Source organism: Balaenoptera physalus, assembly GCF_965194825.1.
Source record: "Balaenoptera physalus genome assembly, chromosome: 10".
NCBI lineage: Eukaryota > Metazoa > Chordata > Mammalia > Artiodactyla > Balaenopteridae > Balaenoptera > Balaenoptera physalus.
Genome location: NC_138889.1, coordinates 58,808,450 through 58,827,047, shown reverse-complemented (window position 1 = coordinate 58,827,047; position 18,598 = coordinate 58,808,450). Strand labels below are relative to the sequence as shown.

Sequence of the window (18,598 nt, the reverse complement as noted above, 5' to 3'; positions counted from 1 at the left end):
GCTGTGTGATCCAAGACACTTCCCGGAACAGGTAAGTCAACACGTGGCTAAGTCCCAAATAGCAGGTTCCTGAAGGAAGAAGGAATCAGGTGCATTCCAGGAACTGAGAAGACCAGTGGGGAGTACCTGGAGATCAGGGACAAGATACCAAGGTGAACCTGAAGAGACCCTGCAAGGTGGAGGTGGGGGAGGGGCACAGCCTTGTAACTATAATAACAGCTAACATTTGTGTGGCACTCATTATGTGCCAGGCACTCTTCTAGACGTTTTACGTGTTAACTCCTTTAATTGTCCCAATAACCTGTAAGGGTAATAATTGTGATTATTATCCTGTGAGTCAAGGGAAGCCATTGAATGGTGTCAAGCAGGGAAAAGAGATCAGATCTGTATATGAGAAACTTCCCTCTGGCTCTGGTATGGAGCAGTGAAGGGGGTCAGAGTAGATGCCAAGAGACCCATCAGGAGGCCCACACTAGTGGTCCAGGGTGGTGCTGGGGTGGGGGTGGAGAGAAGGGAGCATATCTGAGAGCTGTTAAGGGGGAGAGTTGACAGAACTGGTTAGCAGTTACTCATTAGCAGCACTCAGCCCAGGTCTCTGACAAACCTCCCCTCCTCCTCTAGGCAAGTTAAGGCCCCTCCCCCAGGCTGGCCCAGGCCTTGCTTCCTTCTAATAGTCCTGATCTACCCAACACCAGACTCCAGGTCAGTTTTCCAACAAGCAAGTCACAAAAAGTCAGCTGCCCAAATGAATAATTCCCCAAACCATCACTTTGCCAAATGGCTTATAAGCCAGAAACGAATTCATCAAAAGCCAAATCATTCAAAGTTAATTCCCTAAGTTTGCTTGTTTCTTTTGAAAACTCTTATGCAAGTTTATAGCAGTTGGTATTAGGTGGGATAGATTTTTTTTGTATTAATATTAAGTAGGCAAAAAAGAAGACTTATATGCATAAAGTATTAAAAAATGATACAACAAAACTCCTGCACCCAAAACCAGTTTTTAAAAATGAACACTACCAAAAACAATTTTTATATTAAAAAAATGAACATTACCATTACCTTGGAAACCCCCTGAGTGCCCCTCCCTCATCCCATCGCCTTCCTTCTCATCCCAGAGATAATCACTCTCCCAAATGTTCTGCCTTTCTCTCTTGCTTTTCTTTATAACAACATAATTGTATCTTTAAAGAGTATCGTTTTTTTAGTTTTGCATGTTTTTTAACTTTATATAAAAGGAATTAGAGCACACCTGTTTTTCTGTGACATTTTTTTCATTCAACATTATGTTCCTGAGATTCGTACTTGTTAACGCATAGAGTCCTAATTCATTCATTTTCTTGGCTGTATAGTACTCTGTTTTATGAATACATTATAATTTATGTATCCATTGGGTTGAGGAAAACTTAAGATGGTTCCAGTGTTTTTCCATTACACACAGTACTAGTAGGAACATTCTTGGATATGTCTCCTAGGGCACATATGCTATGGAATTGATCTAGTTCATTCTTTACAACAATCATATGAGGTACGTATAATTAGCCTCATTTATAGATAAAGTAACTGAGGTTCAGAAAACTTCAATGACTAAAGATAGGAGTCTAATAAGAAGTTCGAGGCTTTTATATATTGAATCTCCCCGCCTCATGAAGTGGTCTCTCAGAGGAGAAACCCACCCTCTGACCCATTCCCTAAGCAAAGAGTTGCTCTCTGGACAACTTCTAATCCCTGCCCCCTCCCCCCACCCCCCTATCCCATTCCTCACAGCATCCCACCAGTCCCTCCCTCCAAACGTCATTTCTCCTTGTCACCTCCCTTTCTATCCCTAAACCCCACTACTGTCCAGGTTTCAAATTGATGCTGACCACCCCCTGAGTTAAAACCAAGATCCAAGGACCCTATCTCCCACCTACTCTTCCCACCTTCCGTATCTCTCAGCCTCTTGCCCCCAGGCAGGCATCTTCCCTCCCCTTCTGACCACTCACACCTCTGCCCTACTCTGAGAATCCTGATTACTCTGCCTAGGATGCAGTGTATCCCTCTCCCAGATGGAGCTCTTTGAGCAAGGGTCTTTCACGTCTATTTCCACAGCAGTTCCAGAGGACTTCTCTAGTGATATTTACACCTTATATCTCATGTTATTAAGGACCTGTCTTATTCTCCTTTATCTCCCCTGGGCCTTGCACAGAGTGAGTAACAAATATTGAATGAAAGGATTGATTTTCACCCAAACCACTTCCTGTGCCATGCCTGGATTAATTTCAGTTAATGTTTACTGATCTGCTTTAAAGTACCAAATGCTGTGCAAAGCCCTCCTGCTCTGAGCAAGCCGAATCATTCTCTCCATCTCATCTCTCCAGGCTCAAGCAAAGGGCCTACCCTGCATTTGCATCTACACTACCTTGCTGGCAACAGTCTCCTCTGAGATATCCTAAAGTTCTAGCCCCTAACAAAAAGCACTAACATTCACACAGCTCTTTGGAGTTTAAGCAGCACTGTCAGATGCATTTGGTCTGTCCAACCATTCAGTGCTACCGGCGTCATGATCTCCATTTTGCAGATAAGAAAACCAAAGTCCACAAATATCAAGTGACTCACCCTGATCCACACAGAAAGTCTCCAGAATTGAAGCCAGTTTTTCTAATTTGAGAGCCCTTGCCTTTCCACTATATTTAGCCATCTTCGCCATGAAGCCTTTGTCAAGGCAATGGAAATTGACATGGTAGAGTGGTGTGGTGGGAAAGGATGCCAGCTTGGGGTAAGTCGGCCTTTGAGTTTGACTTTGAGTTTGAGCTTCGTCACTTAGTAACTGTGTGACCTTAATCAAGTCACCAACCTCCCTAATCCTGAGTGCTTCATCTGCAAATGGGGCAGTAGCACCTACCTCACAAAACTACAAGGATTCAATGAAAAAAAAGTGTATAAATTGCCTTACATGTAGTCAGGGCTCAGTAAATCTTAGTCCCTTACCTGGCCCTTCCCCCAAACTCTATGACAATAATGCAGTACTCCAAGTTCTGAGCCTTTTATGTGCGTGCTGGGGACCGCTCACCCACAGAAGATGGGGACACTTGAGTTCAGCACAATGGACAAATGCATAACTTCCTCACTCTTGGGTCCTGCTCTTTTATGTTCCTCTGGTTGGTTGGTTGGTTGCCTTTTGAGACTTTTGAGAGCATATATGTTTGGGTTTGCCCACAGCTTTATGCAGTGTGGTTTAGCTACAGAGCATAGTCTTAGCATTCCTTCTCCCATAATGAACCCTTCACCCTGCCCAACAGCTATCAAGCTGCAAAGGAGTTTGTGGTTCCTTGAAGCCCACATCACCTTCAGGGGATTTTTTTGTAGCTGCTTTTCATCTCAGAAATTATTCCCTGCCACACAAATGGTCTATCAGTCCATTTCTGGAGACTTAACTGAGTGCCAGCTCATGTACCACACATCAGAAATAATTACTATAATGACTGAGGCTGGCAGTTACTGGGCATTTATATGTGTGCAATAGCACTAAGTGCGTTACACACATGATCTTATCTATTCTTTTTTTTTTTTCATCTATTCTTAATAAAATATTGGGATGGGTGGTTACTCCATTTCAAAGATGAGAAAACCGAGGATTAGAAAGGCTTGGTAACCTGCTCAAGACTGCACTAGTTGCAGAACTATGGTTCAAAACCCTGTCTGATTCCAAAGCTCAGAGTTCTTTCCCTGCCATAGGAATCTCCCCAGTCTCTTAATGGGAGATAGAAACCCAGAAACAAACACCTCATTCGTTGCAAATAGCCCTTTGTTTCTGATTATAAAAATTGGTTCAGAATATAAAGCCCTACTCTGGGGAGGAGGGTTAAGGAGCTGGGGTGAGAGGAAGACTTACTTTTTGAGTACTTTTTTGTACTTGGTGAATTTTTGAACTGTGTAGTTATTTTTCTTTTAACCTAATGACGGGAGGGGGGGAGGGAGGCGGGTAGGATATGCCACCCCCAAACGTGCCACTTTGACATGTGGATTATTTTGAGCTGAAGGCAATCAAGACCCAGCACTTGGGAAAAGCTTTTTACCTCTCCCTTAACTGCCTAAAACAATTTAGAAAGGGGGCCTGTACCAAGAAAAGAGCTGTTACCAGAGACAAGTATTTCATCTGAGAGATATATCCGCATGGCAGGGCAAACATCTGCTCTTCTCACCTTTCTGTGAATTGCTTCCCCCTCTTTGAAGACCCAGACTCCTATCCCTTTCCTTAGTTCAGGATGGTAGATAAACCTCAATGGCCCGGTTGCCTTTGAGTCTCATATATTTGCAGAAATTTGTTTTTCTTCTATTAATCTGCCTTTTTATTATGGGGGTGGGACGTCTCAGCCAAGAACCTAGAAGGGTAGAAGGAAAATTATTTTTCCTCCCCTACACCAGTTTTTTTAAACCAATTAAAACATAGTAGAACATTTAGAAAATACAGCTAGTAATAAAAATCATTCCTAACCCCACTTCACACAGATACTCATATCTGCCTTTTTCTCTAGGCACACGCTAAAAAATGGGATTATATTTACACATGCCGTTTTTTGTAACCTGCTTTTTTTCTCATATTACTATCTTATGACATTACTTTTCATGTCTATGAATATAGATCTGATGGTACTGATGAAGTTCAGGTGGCTTCCAAGCCCTTTTATATGTGAGAACGCTGAGATGAATTTTGAACGGGAATTTGCAGCATCCTGTCACAGCGGGAGGCAGGGACAGCGGGCTCACCGCAGGGCATGCTGGGCCCTGTGCTGCTGGCGCAGGGAACCGAGAGGCCAGGGGCGGGGCCCGGGCCGGGAGGCGGGCCCGAGGGTGGGTCCGGGCCGGGTCACGGCTGGTGTCCGCTGGTCTCCCCACTTCAAGCTCTCTGGCGTGGCTAGAGTTGAGTGGAGTAGTGATCGAGCTGCGGAGGTTCATGGCTGGGACCGGCTCCTGGAGGGTAACTTTGGTTCTCCTCTGGCTCTAAACGCGGTGGCACCGGCGGGCAGGCGTCCCCGCCGGGGAGAGTTGCAGACTAGGTCACGCGAGTGCCCAGAGCTTGCTAGACTTCAGACCTGCGGGCGCCCATGGCGCAGGTCAGTCACTTTGACGCTGAGGCCCCCAGGCAGCCAGGAGGCTTGGGGAGGCGGCCACCATCAGGGATGGTGGTGGAGTGGCCCAAGGGGAGATTTAGGACGTTTCTGGACCCCAAAGTGTCTATTCTCTGTGTTCTTAATGAAACCTTTTAAAAATTAGGAAATAAGACATACACAAAAATAGAATAATATAACCAGTCTCTATGTACTCATTACCCAGCTTAGTCACATCTTAGTATTTTCCTATATTTGCTTCAGCTGCTTTGTTCTTTAGGCAATGAAGCATTAAATATATAGCTGAATGTCTCTGTGTAACCCTCCCTAATTCCATTTCCTTCTCTCCCTGTAGGTCATTGCCATCTTGAATTTGGGGCTTATCAATTTATCAACTCAATGTGTGTTTTTATGCCTCTAGTAGGTACGTATTTATCCACAAAAATAGATGGCATGTTTTGCATGTTTTAATATTTATATAAACGGTATTCTCCTGTAACTATTCCTGAATTTCCTTTCATCCCCCCTCAACATTTTTGAGATTCATTCAATATAACTGCTGTATAATATTTCATTTTGTGATTATACTCCAGTTCATTTAAACAGCCCTCTGTTCAATAAATAATCACAAAATGAACATTCTTGGACATGCCTCCAAATACACAGGTGTGATAATTTTTTAGAATATATTCCTAGGAGTGTATTTGCTGAATCATGGTGTACGCACAGCTTCCCCTTGGCCAGATAGTGCTCCCCAAAGTGATCATAAATCATTTTACATTCCTACCAGCAATGTATAAAAGTTCATATTGTTCTATGTGGTTGCCAAACTTGATTTACTTTAATAAAGCTTTAAAAAGTTTCTTTTTTAACCAAGTTGAAATTGCATCTCTTCTATTTGCTCTCAATTATACCTAGTATGAATTATTTTGCCTCTCCAAGCCTGGGTTTTCTTATCTGTAAAATGGGGATAATGATACTTACCTTGCTATGATGAGTAGGAGAATTAAAGAAAATAATGCGTATAAAAATGCATACTCAAATGCCTGGCTAGAATTTGATAGGTACTCCAAAAATAGTAGTAGTAGGAGGAGTAATAGTAGTAGTAATAATAACAATAATAATAATAAATGGTAAATTTGTATTGAGTTCTTGCTATGTCAGGCGTTGTCCTATGTGCTTGAAGCTCATTGTCTCAATTACTTGTAATAGCAACCATATGAGGTTGGTATAAGTATTAGCATAGTTTTTCAGGTGAGGGAGTCAAGGTGTATATAGTTCAAGCAAATTGCTCAGAGTCACAGAGATAGTAAGAGGTACTGCTGGATTCAAATCTCAGGTTTGTCAGAGAGTTTGGACTTTGAAACTGCAGACAACGGAGAATCACTGAAGGAGAATAATTCATTTATTTGCCTGACAGCGGTTTGTGCTACCCTATAAATAGTGATCATTATTATTATGTCGATGAGGCAGTGTAGAGAGGAGGAAGGAGAAAAGGTTGGAGTTAGATGACCCACTTTGTGCCTGGCTCCGTGCTAGGCATTAGGGATGCACTAGGGACCAAAACACTTTCCTTGAGGTTGCCTGGAGTCTGGTTCAGTGTTTCTCAAGACCTGGTTCCTGGACCATCTGCCTGTCAATGACCCTGGCTGCCTGTTCAACATGCAGATTCCCAACTCCCCCCTCCCCAGAGATTCTGATTCTGTTTCTGCAGGAACATTATGAGCAGAGATTCTGACATTCACATAAGTCTGAGAGTCACTGATCTTGCTGGTGAGGAAGACAAGTAAACAGATGGCTACCATACAGAATGATAAGAGTTACAAAGGCAGGTCCTGGAAGAGTTTCTGGAGGAAGTCTGGTCTGAGCTGAGACCTGTCAGATAAGAAAAAGCCAAGGGGGCAGAAAGGGTAGATTCAAGCTGAAGGAAAAATGAGAGAAGTGGCTCTTTTAGAGAAGAGAATTTTAAAGTATTTTAGTGTGACTGGAGTGCAGAATGAAGCAATGAGGCTGCAGAAGTGGGCAGAAATGTCACAAAGGTCACAGAGCCTTGCTGGTCATGTCAGGGAGTTTGGACTACCCTACAGGTAGTGGGAAATTTATTTTTTTGGAGAGGGCATCGATAGTTTTGAATTTAAGAAAGAACCCTGTGGGGACTGCCCTGGTGGTCCAGTGGTTAAGACTCTGTGCTCCCAATGCAGGGGGCCCGGGTTCGATCCCTGGTCAAGGAACTAGATCCCGCATGCTGCAACTAAAAGCCCACATGCTGCAACTAAAAGATCCCGAACACTGAAAGGAAGATCCCTCACGCAGCAATGAAGATCCCGCACGCAGCAACGAAGATCCCGAGTGCTGCAAGTAAGACCCAGTGCAGCCAAATGAATAAATAAATAAATATTAAAAAAAGAAAAAAAAAGAAAGAACCCTGTGGTAGACACAATGTAAAGAATAGGCTGCAGGACTGGAATAGGGCAAGAATTTCCTCAGGGCAATCAGGAAGGGAACAGGCACTGCTGACTAGGACTGAGACAATGGCAGGGAGAGAAGGTGGGAAGTAGACAGATACGAGAATCCATACGGGTGATAACTGATTGGATACGGCTGGATGCGGATAGGGAGGAGTTAAGACTTTCTTTAGGAAACTGGGTCAATGGTTGTGAATTTCATCGTAGTTAAAAAAAACACTGGAAGAGAAACCAGTGTGGAGGGAAAATGACAAGATCACTTTAGGACATACTGAATTTGAGATCCTTATGAAATACCCAAGTAGAGCCCTCCAGAAGATAGGTGGAAATCTTGCTAGTTACTCACTCAATATCCTCTCCCCCTTCTTCTCTCCTAACAGAAGCCAGCGTTGTTTGGGACAGTGAAGTGCCCAGTTAAAACATTCATGCTCCTAGACTCTCTTGCCAGTCTTCCCAGACTCTCTGTGGTTGGTCATGAGATCCAGTTCCGACCAATAAGCTCTAAGTGGACATCCTCGAGTGGAGGTTCTGGAAAAGCTATTGTTTTCCTGATAACAATGTACAGGCCCAGGCGGCATTTGCGCTTCACCCTGTCCTTCCCTCTTACTGCCTAAACAGGGTTGCTATGCTTGGACAAGATACAACCATTTTGTAACCTTGAGGATGAAGGCTTATGCTAAGGAAGGTAGAGGAGGGAGACAGAAGGATTTGGACATTATGGAGCTGTTGTATGGCCCTGGGCTGTTTACCATCTGAGAAAAATAAACCCTAATTTAGTTAAGCCACGGGGACTGGTTTTCTGTCACCTGCACAAAACATGATCTTAATTGATTCTAGGGCGAAAGCTCTGGAGACCGATCTGGGTTAGAGATAGCGATTTAGGTCAGCATCTAGATGGTAACTGACAGTGTTTGGGTCGATACAAGAAAACCAGGCACCCAAAATGCACAAAAGTAAGAGATTCTTATGGGTTAAAGGACAGAGAGGGCTCAGTTTGTGGGCAATGTTGAAAGGAGGAATTCCTGTTCACAGGGCAAGTGTCTTTAGGTTACTTTTTTGTTGTTGATGTTTCCATAACTTCATTCAAAACAAAACAATCAATTTAGGGCTATTCAATTCATACTCAACCCACCTGAAATTTATTTTGTAACAACTTTCCAGGTGCTTAAGCAAGGGCTGATGACTCTGGTCATAAGTGTGGTGACTTACTTCCCAGGGTGTGGCATGTTTGGGGCTCAGGAGCTGACTTGGTAAACCTCAGCTGTCCTCTGTTTTTCCTGGAGCAAGTACCCCCGGAGTTCCTTCTGGGAAGGTTGGTGCGAGGGCTGCTGGCCCAGGACCTGTGTTGCAATTTAACTGGCCTGTCCTATCTTTTGTCAAGATTATTTGTCACAGCGTCCTAATTGATTAAGAAGCCAATCAGGCTAATTTTCCTGATTCCTCTCTTCTCCCCACCTTGCCCCCAACAAAAAAAATCCCCAGGCCAAAAATCTATTCTCCCTAACACATGGAAACATGTTATTCCCTCTCTTGAACACTTTTGTGGTCTCTAGGATAAAGCCCAAATGCCTTATTACAGCATATTAAGCCCCAATCTTTCCATCCTCGATCCCTGATAATTGCCTCCACCACTCCCCCATCTCTGCACGCATGGGCAGCCACCCTGAATGTCTCATTCTGCCCACATTCCTCTTGCCCTTTCAAGCCCTTGCAGGCTGTTTTCTTGCCCAATAATGCTTTCTCCATCTCCTGCACTGACTGCCTACCCACACATACTCACTGCAGCCAGATTCATTTGCTGGTCTTCCAGCAGCCAGGAATAGCTGGAAACCCAGGAGCAATCCACTTCCTACTTCTCCCTCAGTCCCTCCCCCCACCACCCATCCCCAGTCTCTCTCCAACTCCTGTTGATTCTATCCCCTAAACATCTGTAAATTTGTCCCCTCCTCTCTGTCACTCCTGATACTAACCAAATCACTGCAAGTCTCTTTAGGAGCCTCCATGTCTTCAGTCTTTCCTAATTCAATCAATCCGTCCTCCCCTCTGCACATTTACCCAGGTCGATCTCTTCCTTAAAACCCTGTAGGTCCCTAAGGGAATCGTCCCTGCAGAACTCTCAAGCCTCATTTTCTACATTCCAGGAGCTGAGAGAATTCAAATCCAGTGTTGTCCGCAGTCCTCTCGGTCCTGCACAGCCCCTCTTCTGAGCTCCTGCAGGACCAGCCTGGCACAGTAGTTAAGAACGTGGCCGCTGGCACCAGAGTGCCTAGATTCCAGCCTCTGCTCAGCCACTATTAGCTGGATGCTCTTGGGTGAAACGTCACCATCAGCAGTTTCATTACTGGTAAACGAGAGCTAAAGGTAGCCCTCATTCATGGGGTTGTTAGAAAGATTTTAGAAGGTAATGTTGAAAAGTCCTCAGAACAGTGTCAGGAACAGAGTAAACATTACATAAGTGTTAACTATTATAATTGTTTGTTACACCTCATTTCTATGCTTGAAATGTGTCTATTTTGTCCTCTTCTATTGTCTAGAATAGTGCCAGAGACACTGGCAGCAGGTGGCTGTGGCTAGAGTATGGGAGTGGGGGACAGACTGTGAGAGGAAATACAGGGAGACTAGGGGCCAAGGAAGTTGAGCTACCTCAAGGAGTGTGAAATTGGCTTTTTGTTCTCTGTAATCCAAGTTTCATCTTAGTTTAGAAACAGGTCTTATGGGAAAATCAGGCCCAAACGTTCCCCAGTATCTTCCCTGTGCCTGGTGGACAGTCTGATTCCCTGCGCTTCACCAAGGAGGCTTTCTCCTCCCTTCAGAGTAATAATACCACAATACCCTGAGATGTATTGATGTCATTCCATTTCCAGGTACTGTATTTAGCAATTATTTTTTGAATTTAATCTAAACATGAAGTGGGTACTACTGCTTCCCCATTTTATAGATGGGGAAACCTTAGCGAGGTTAAATTACAGCTTTTTTTTTTAATTAATTAATTTATTTAATTTATTTATTTTTGGCTGCATTGGGTCTTCCTTGCTGCGTGCGTGCTTTCTCCAGTTGCGGTGAGCGGGGGCTACTCTTTGTTGTGGTGCGTGGGCTTCTCATTGCGGTGGCTTCTCTTGTTGCGGAGCACGGGCTCTAGGCGCGCGGGCTTCAGTAGTTGGGGCACGAGGACGCAGTAGTTGTGGCTTTTGGGCTCTAGAGCGCAGGCTCAGTAGTTGTGGCGCACGGGCTTCATTGCTCCGTGGCATGTGGGAACTTCCCAGACCAGGGCTTGAACCCTTGTCCCCTGCATTGGCAGGCGGATTCTTAACCACTGCGCCACCAGGGAAGCCCCTAAAGTACAGCTTATTAAGAGGTGAGTTTGGGATACAAGGTCATGTTTGCCACTTTCCAAAGCCAATACCCTTAACTGCTATTCAGATTACTTCATAAAAGTGGATTTGTCACTTAATCTGAAAAATATCTGCAGATTTGCTCACATGCTAGACCCAGTTCTGGGCACTGGGAACATAAATTGAATATAGGAGATCCTTTCTCTCCAGGAACTCATAGCTGCCTTGTGGGTACAAACTAGTCAACAGGCAATGAAGCCAAGTGTGGGAAATGCACAGGGAGCTAGAAAGCAAGGGTAAAGAAGCACTAACTCTGCCTGAATAGTGGGGCTTGGGGTCCAGCCATAGAAGTGGCAGTTAAGTCTCAAAGTTTGGGATTGGGAGTGATGATCACACTAATGATGTTTCTGGAAACATAAGCATCGGCAGGTGCATAAAACATTTATTCTTTAATGCTTATCATGTACTGTAAGTGACAACAGGAAGCTCCAAAATGATCTGTATTATTTTATTCTATTTTAACAAAACAAATACATACACACACACAGAAAAATGTTTGGCCAGTTATATACCAAAATATCAGTATTATCAGTGGTTACTACCAAGTGATGAAATTTCAAGTGATTCTTTATACATACATTTTTTATTGTGGATTATATTTTTATTTGTATAAATACATTTTATATTATGAAACATAATTTTATTGTAGAAATGTAAATTGGTACAACCACTTTAGAAAACTATTTGGTGTTATCTAATAAATTTGAAGATGCGAAGACACTTCCATTCACAGGTAACATGTTAAAGAAACTTTTGCACATGTGTATCAGATTTGCAAAAAAGGAAGGTTCAGGGTAGAATTGGTTGTAATAGCAAAAATGGGAAACAACTTATATCCATCTCAGGAAAATGGATAAATCCACCGTGGCTGTCATACAAGAGGAGACTTTTTTTATTTTTAATTTAAATTTTTTTTTTTTTTTGCCACACTGCTTGCGGGATCTTAGTTCCCCGACCAGGGATTGAACCCGGGCCCACAGCAGTAAAAGCACAGTGTCTTAACCACTGGACTGCCAGGGAATTCCCCAGAAGACTTATTATAAAAGACTAAAAAGGAAGAAACTACAGATTTATGGCATAACATGGATGACTCTTAAAAGAATAACGTGGAGCTTAAAAAAGCAAATCTCAGAAGAATACTTATTATATGAGTCCACTTTTATAAAATTCAAAAAATACAAAATTCATGCTCAGGGATACATTCATGTGATAAAAGTATATAGAAAAGTAAAGGAATGATAAAAACAAAATTCAGGAAGGTGGTTGCTTCTGGAAGGAGGAAAGTGATGAGATTGAAGGACACACAAGGGCTTAAGGAATCGAGTTCTATCCCTTAAGCTGGGTGGTGACTATATCAAGATTCACTTCATTATTATTCTTGATACTTTATATATAAGTGATATATTATTTTATATATCATATATTTCATCATAAAACTTTTCCTCATCTATATTGTTAATTTTTTCATAATGAATGTGTATTGCTTGTTATATTAAACAGAGAAAGTAAATAACAAATGTAGTAACACTTTAAAAATTCTTCTTCTCTTGTACCTTTTCCATCCTTGTCTTTTTATGTCATTCATTCACCACATATTCATTGAGGACTTAATCTGTATCAAACTGTGTGTTGGGGATACAGTGGTGTTACACAGTGCCTGTACTTGTGGAACTTACCTTCATGCGTGCCCTCCATATCCCTATAAAAGTCTCAGAGTTAGGCTTCATTCTCAATATTTTACAAATTCATTAGCAATTTTTCTTAACATAGCTGTTAAGCACCCATGCTGTGAAGCTAGAATGCCTAAATTCAAATCCTGGCTCTGCTGCCAACTAGTCATGTATATTCAGGCGAGTTACTCAACCTCCTTGTACTTTAATGTCCCTAACTATGAAATGGGGAAAAGAACAGTATCTAAATACCTCATAGGGTTGTTGTAAGATTTAACTAAGTTAATACCTCATAGGGTTGTTGTAAGATTTAACTAAGTTAATGTTTATAAAGGACTCAGAACAGGGCCTGGCCCATGGTTAAGTAATAAATTAATAAATTTAATAAATGTTACTTTATTATTATTATTGTTCTATGACTATTCCCTGAGCACCAATTCTGTGTCAGGCCTAAGTGAGGGACTGGAGATACGGAGGTAGAATGCGACAGGGGCTGGAGACCAGCTCCTAAACAGACTACTGTGAGGGGTGAGAAGGGCTATGGTGGAAGGAAACCCAAGGGCTGCAGGAACAGAGAGAGGCCCCAACCCAGGCTGGCTGTCAGGAGACTCTTCCCAGAGAGGCTTGGGGCTGTGTCCCCAGGTTGCAGTCTATTGCATTTGGGTGATGCTCTAATATCCCCTATGAATGGGGGCTAGGAAGTGTTGATAGGCTGCCATGACTGTGCCTCGCTGTTAGAGAGGCCAAGAGGTAACTTGTAGATCATAAGGTCACTTAATCTGTGGTGAGCCTACACACTCAGTCTTGGTGGATTCAAATTTTCCTTTGCAGTTATGAAGTTATGGTGCAATGTATCTTGTGTGGAAAAGATGGATTACAGCTGGGATTTCTTTAGTTGTTTTGGGAACTAGTAGAAAGGGTTTCCAGTAGGAATCTGGTTCAAAGCTTTCAAATTTGGGTTCTCATTTGTTAGTTGAAAAATAAATATAGGCTTTGGAAATAACCTAAATACCTAGTAGTAAGGGAATAGTAACATGGATATTTAATAATTAAGTAAACTGTGGTTTATCTATAAAATTGAATTATGACTATTAATATATTTACAAGGATTTTTTAATGGCATGAGAAATGCTTATGAAAAAATATGCTGTATAAAGGCATTATTAGCTCTATCATGTGAAAAGGAATCCATAGGTAAAACGCTCGAAGAAAATATACTTAAAGGTTGACAATGGTTATTGCTAGTTGGTGAGATTATAGGTGATTTCCTTTATTTTTTACACTTTTTTGGATATTTTCTAATTTTTCCAACATGAGAATGTATTTTAAAGAAAGCTTTATTAAGACATAACTCACATGCCACACAGTTCCACTATTTAGAACATTTAGTGTACAATTTAAAGTACACAATTTGGACTTCCCTGGTGGCGCAGTGGTTAAGAATCCACCTGCCAATGCAGGGGACACAGGTTCGAGCCCTGGTCCTGGAAGATCTCACATGCCATGGAGCAACTAAGCCTGTGAGCCACAACTACTGAGCCCGTGTGCTGCAACTACTGAAGCCCGTGAGCCTAGGGCCCGTGCTCCGCAACAAGAGAAGCAACCACAACGAGAAGCCCCCGCACCGCGATGAAGAGTAGCCCTTGCTCACTGCAACTAGAGAAAGCCCGCACACAGCAACAAAACAGCCAAAAATAAAAATAAATTAATTAATTTTAAAAAAAGTATACAATTCATTTTTTTGTTGTTGCATATTTAGAGTTGTGCAACCATTACCACAAACTAATTTTAGAACACTTTCATCATCCCCGAAGAAACCAGTGGGTACCCACTAGCGGTCACTCTGCATTCCTATTCCCTCTCTCAGCCAACAACTGATTTATTTTCTATTCTATAGACTTGCCTGCTCTGGATGTTTTATATAAACAGAATCATACAATATGTACCTTTTAGTGTTTGACTTCTTTGATGCAGCATAGTTTTCTAGGCTCATCCACGTTGTAACATGTATCAGTATTTCATTTCTTTTTATTGCCAAATAATATTCCATTGTATGGATATTCCACATTTTATTAATTCATTTATCAGTTGACGGAATTTGCTTTGTTTCCACTCTTTGGCTATTGAGAGTAATGCTGCTATGAACATCCTTGTACAATTTTTTGTGGACATATGTTTTCAAGTCTTTTGAAGTAGAATTATATATATTTATATATATATATATACCTAAAAGTAGAATTGTTAGGTCATATGGTAACTCCACTTAGCATTTTAAGGAACTGTTTTTCAAAGTGGCTGCATCATTTTACATACCAGCAATGTATGAGTGTTCTAATTTCTCCATATCTTTGTTAACAATTGTTAATGCTTGTCTATTTATTTATTTATTTATTTGGCTGCACCTGGTCTTAGTTGCAGCGTGCAGGATCTTTGCTGCCACGTGCAGGATCTTCATTGCGGTGTGGGGAATCTTTAGTTGCGGCATGTGGGAACTTTAGTTGTGGCATGTGAACTCTTAGTTGCAGCATGTGGGATCTAGTTCCTTGACCAGGGATCAAACCAGGGGCCCCTGCATTGGGAGTGCAGAGCCTTAGCCACTGGACCACGAGGGAAATCCCATATTGTTTGTCTTTTTGATTATAGCCATCTTATTGTGTGTGAAGTAGCATCTGATTGTGGTTTATTTTTTTTGAATTTTAATTATTTTTTGTACAGCAGGTTCTTGTTATCCATTTTATACACATCAGTGTATACATGTCAATCCCAATCACCCAATTCATCACCCCCACCCCCACCCCCACCCCCACTTCCCCCCTTGGTGTCCATACGTTTGTTCTCTACATCTGTGTCTCTATTTCTGCCTTTCAAACCAGTTCATCTGTACCATTTTTCTAGATTTCACATATATGTGTTAATATACAATATTTGTTTTTCTCTTTCTGACTTACTTCACTCTGTATGACAGTCTCTAGGTTCATCCACGTCTCTGTGGTTTTGATTTGCATTTCTAGTATGGCAAATATGAACATCTTTTCATGTGATTATAGGCCACTTGTATATCTTGCTTGGGGAAATGTCTATTCAGTTGCTTTCCCCATTTTTTAGGGTTATTTTACTTTTTTTGAGTTGTAGGAGTTCTTTATATATTCAGAATATGTCTCTTATCAGATATCTGATTTGCAAATGTTTTCTCCTATTTTTGGTATCATTTGTATCAAAAGTTTTAAATTTTGTTGAAGTCCAGTTTATCTATTTTTTCTTTTGTCACCTGTGTTTTTGGTATTTTATAAAAGAAACTATTGTCTAACCCTAGGTTACATAATAGATTTTTACTTTTATATAAACTTCTAAGAGTTTATAGTTTTAGCTCTTACATGCAAGTCTATGATCCATTTTGAGTTAAATTTTGTTTATTATGGCAGGAAGGAATCTAATTTCATTCTTTTGCATATTGATATCCAGTTGTCACAGCACCAGTTGTTGAAAAGACTATTCATTCCCTTGGCATCCTTGTTGAGAATCAACTGACCATAAATTTACAGTTTTTATTTCTCAAATCTCAATTCTATTCCATTGATCTACATGTTTATCCTTATGCCAGTACTACACTGTCTTGATTAGTGTAGGTTTGTATTAAGTGTTGAAATCGGGAAGTGTAAGTCCTCCAATTTTGTTCTTTTTATTTATTTATTTATTTATTTATTTATTTATTTTTTATGTAAGGGCTTGGGTGCTCTTATAGCTACTTTATTTATTTATTTATTTATTTATTTATTAATTTTTGACTGTGTTGGGTCTTCGTTTCTGTGCGAGGGCTTTCTCCAGTTGTGGCGAGCGGGGGCCACTCCTCATCGCGGTGCGCGGGCCTCTCACTATCGCGGCCTCTCCTGTTGAGGAGCACAGGCTCCAGACGCGCAGGCTCAGTAACCGTGGCTCACGGGCCCAGCTGCTCCGCGGCATGTGGGATCCCCCCAGACCAGGGCACGAACCCGTGTGCCCTGCATTGGCAGGCAGATTCTCAACCACTGCGCCACCGGGGAAGCCCTCCAATTTTGTTCTTTTTCGAGATAGTTTTGGCTGTTCTGGGTTCCTTACATTTCCATGCATTGCATTTATACTAGGGGCTGGGGGTAGTTTTTTAGAAAAGAGAGAAAGGAGGACAGACATTGCTGAAGGACCTATGAAATACATTTGTGTTTTCTGAGCGATACTACTGCAGTGCACCTTTTGTCTTGGTGAGAAAGATTAATTTTTCTCTTCTAAATTTTGTCCTGGTCATGGTAGGTCCCACCCCCCTGTAACTGTTGATGTGGCAAGGTATTGATAAAGCCAAGGCCTCATCCCCTGCTTTGAGTCATTTGGCTGAGTTAGGGGTTCTTTCCACATAAGGGCTCCCGCAAAGCCCTAATTTTTGCTTTACTCCTAGCAAGTATTATCACAGTCTACGGTTATGGTTTCTACAGTTTTTATTGCAATGTCATCAGCAAATCACTTTTAGTATGTATTTCTGCATATTCATTATAAGTATACAAATATATGTATATTTATTCATTTATAAATTATATATACTTATGATTAATATACATATTAAGAACACACGAGACAGAAATTTTAGAGGACAAGATAAAAAATGACTAGAAATAGAAGTTTTCCCACACCTCAATTTTATTGATCTCTCCAGAGACTGCCATCTTGAATCTTTACTGTTTACCTCCATGTGTTCCTAGCACTCAGCCAAAGGCAGGGTACATAGCAGAAGCTCAGTGTCTGCTGTTCAAAAGAAAAATTTCGATATCCCACTATTTCTATTAAAACACAGCCTCTATTCCTAGGTTTTGCACCCTGCAAGTAAAGGTTCTGCATCTATCATCCGGTAGGGTCACTTTGTAGAGAGGCTGTGGGTGCCTCATCTCTCCTTGTTTTTTCTTTTACCTTCGATTACACCTTAATTGACTTATTTCTTTAGGAAATAGCAGTTGTGTCATCCTTAACTATACTCTTCATTTCGAGCTGCTTGGTCAGGCGGAGTCCTGGGTGTTGGGACCATAAAGAATGGAAATCAAACTTTCAGATCAGGATGTATCTATCACTGGAGGATGTGAACAAAGGTCAAGGGAGCTGTTGGGGATGAGAGTCAGGGAGGGTTTCAGGAAGCTGGATTCTAAAGGACCAGTGGAAATTAGCTAAATGGAGAAGAGAGGAAGGCAGGCAGTCCCAGCTGAACTGCAGGAGCAAAGGCAGGAAGATGGGAGTGGACCCTGCACATTCTGAGCTAGGGAAGAGTTTGGTGTAGCTGAACACAAGGGGCAGGGGGCGGTTGCATTTGTGTTTTAAAAAGATCCTTGCAGCAGCTCTGAGGAGTATTAGGGTCTTGAGGCTGGTAGTAGGGGAGGCTGTTGGTTGCCTGAAGAGTAGGACACAATTATAGATTGCTAGAAGGTAGAAACTTCTGGGCTTGTAAGCCCAAACGGAAGCAAGTAAACTCTGCTTTAGTGCTCTGGCTGCACTGTTTTTTAGGATCCCGAAGTCCCCCCCTCCCCCTTCTTTTTGCTCGGTCCGGGGTTTGTTGCCCTTTCCCTTTGTTCCCAGGTGACACACCTTTATCAGAAAATTATTATTTCCTGGGAGTCCCCGGCGGGGCTGGGAGTATTCGGTTCCTGAGCTCCTTTTCAGGCCTGCGGCCGAAGAAAGACACTGAGGTGCGTCTCTGCACTAGTTTAATCAAGCCAGGGCTTGATTGAAGCCTTCATCCCACCCCCGCCGCAATAAAATCAACCCCCCCTCCCCCTCCGCACCCCCTCCCCTCCCCTCCCCCTCCCCCTCCCCCCCTCACCAGAAGCTCAAGCATCCAGATAGAAAACAGCCTCGGGGATGTCAGGAACGCCCAACCCACAGTCAAGGGCGTGTCGAGGCGGGGCTGGTGGCCCAGCTCACACCCCTTCCCTGGGAAGGAGGGGGCAGGGCAGTCCCGGCGCCCTCCGGCT

At 42.3% G+C, this 18,598-nt stretch overlaps 2 long non-coding RNA genes across 4 annotated transcripts; one reads left to right on the top strand and one right to left on the bottom strand.

Moving 5' to 3' along the window:
* The first annotated feature begins 3,554 nt into the window (after positions 1 to 3,554).
* LOC309636818 lies at positions 3,555 to 8,333 on the top strand. Of its 3 annotated transcripts, XR_014250240.1 has the most exons (4): positions 3,555 to 4,957; positions 5,443 to 5,511; positions 7,289 to 7,445; positions 7,933 to 8,333. It is a non-coding gene; the product is annotated as an uncharacterized lncRNA (long non-coding RNA). The 3 variants fall into 3 exon arrangements; XR_014250239.1 differs by lacking the exon at positions 7,289 to 7,445; XR_014250241.1 differs by having other exon boundaries at positions 5,443 to 7,445.
* A 2,193-nt stretch (positions 8,334 to 10,526) lies between these two features.
* Positions 10,527 to 18,361, bottom strand: LOC309636823. The gene is made up of 2 exons (XR_014250246.1): positions 12,904 to 18,361; positions 10,527 to 12,866 (listed from the first exon to the last, which is right to left on the bottom strand). It is a non-coding gene; the product is annotated as an uncharacterized lncRNA (long non-coding RNA).
* Positions 18,362 to 18,598: the final 237 nt, after the last annotated feature.